The sequence below is a fragment of the Brassica oleracea genome, chromosome C2 (genome assembly GCF_000695525.1).
Source record: "Brassica oleracea var. oleracea cultivar TO1000 chromosome C2, BOL, whole genome shotgun sequence".
NCBI lineage: Eukaryota > Viridiplantae > Streptophyta > Magnoliopsida > Brassicales > Brassicaceae > Brassica > Brassica oleracea.
The window spans coordinates 27,441,325-27,443,419 of NC_027749.1; positions in this window are offsets into that span (position 1 = coordinate 27,441,325).

A 2,095-nucleotide genomic window follows, 5' to 3' on the forward strand; every position below is an offset into this window, starting at 1 on the left:
GGGAGATAGCATCGAAGGGTAGACGAGAATGCATGGACTGATGTCGCATCGACGTTTCGGAAGAGCTCGGTCGCTACGTAGCGACCGAACTTTGGTTCGAGCTCGGTCGCTACGTAGCGACCGAGCGGAATGGGTGTTTGGTTATTATGCCGTGACTGAGCTTTGGCTCGAACTTGGTCGCTACGTAGCGACCGAGCAGAGCACGCGTTTGGTCGCTGCGTAACGATCCTTCTCGAGCTCTTGTCCGATGTTTCGCGTTTCTTCCGCAAAGGTTTTTCGTAAAGAAGAATCTATTTCGAAAGTATATTTGTCGAAGAATTCTTCTACTTTTTTCCTTTTTCGGGAATTTGGACGTTAACTTCGTCGTAACCGTTTTTGACCCCAATAACGTCTCGTTCGCGTTCCTTGAGTTTGCACCTTCCCATCGCGATCTGGAAAGACTGCAGATGCGCCTTCGGGTCGGTGGTGCCATCATTGATGGGAATTTTGATCTTCCCAGGATCTGAGATGTTAGTTTCCGTGATTCGGGCAGTGAACGGAGTTTTCCGTGCTTCCTCGAGAAGTCTGTTGATATCAGGTGCAGTGCTTGTCGCGTGGTGAATCTGCGACTTTGCCGCCTTGACTTCTGCCGCTGTTTTTGCGATGTACTCGTGGAGATCATGGATCTCATCAGGATTTCTAGCAGCCTTGCGAGCCTGTCGGCGTTGGCTGCAGTGGATCCGAGCGTGATTCTCAGCCAGTTCTTCCTGCTCTACCCAATAGAGGTTTTCTTCTTCCTCTGTCATGGGCCTTTCGAACGACGCGTCCTGCCGAGCGGACTGGCTTCGCGTTCTTCTCGGATGGACGTCGGCACCTCAGTCTGAGTGATCGGACTGGTCGCTTATGTCCAGATTGATCCGCTCGATATCGCCTCATTCGTTGCTCCCGGCGGGAGGTGGAAGGTTCTCCGTGGTCGGTTGTGCGCCTGGCGGGACTGTTTCGATAGAGTTCTTACCAGAAGAATCCTTGTCTGCCCGTGTGGCCCGATCGCTCGGAGTCTCGAAATTGAGTCTTCTGCCGCTGCAGGCACTTGTAGCCCCGCGCGGGTTTTTACTCTTGGCCTTCGCCGTTAAGGTTTCTACCTGTTTTGCGAGAGAGGCCATGAGCTTTCCTTGTTCTTCTGACTCACGAAAGCTATGCAGTAGAAACAGGAATTCATGAGCCAGGAGCTGATGAACTTCATAAGGGTTTCACATATGAGGAACTTCTCAACATGCAAAGAGTTGATGAAGCAGAATAACACCGAGCATAAGCTAATGGGGAAAGAACACGTTTCAGCCATCCTATCGACAGAGCCAACCGTTCGTCGATCAACGACAACCCTCCGTCATCGATCGACATCCGTCTGTGGAAACCATAATTCACACCGTCGAGATTTGTTAATCGGAGGAAAGCCAAGCTAACCTAGCCTTCCCTGAAGGTCCCAGTTATCTGCTGGACCACGCACAACACAATCAATAAGAAATAGTCGAAAGTAATAAATCGTAAAAGAGCGAAAAGAGAACAAAGAGGTCTTATTTCCGAATTCGCATTTGAGCGTGAACAACAGGTAAGATCCTAGGCCACGAGAGCTGTCGGTATGTTCGCTAGTCTAGCCACACCTAGTCGAGTCGCAGCTCGATAGTAAAAACGGAAAAATGCCTAAAGCCCTCCTTATATACTTGAGAAAGCTCTTCTTTGCTCCTCACCTTAAGCCCTCCTTATATACTCTCTCTAGGTCGGTTTGCACCTTTTTCAGGGCCAGATTCGTCGCGAGATGGGCTTTTTCATTATTCGTCACCCTTCATGATTATCTTCGGAAACTTGACAATTATCTTTTCCTGTGAATAAAAAATAGACCGTCATATCAGCCTTAGGCTCAATCCTGTTCTAAAATCGTAAGTGGGCCGTTTAGCCGCGGTTCAGACCTCTTTTGGGGCGTTTTGGAACTTAGACGTTTTTGCGATTTTTCCTAAGAAACAGCCGTTGGTTTTTCTGAAAGGATTCCAATACCCCGTATAGTTAAGGCAACTGGTGTTTAAGCTAACCATAGCCGTTTTATACGGCAGGCAGGAAT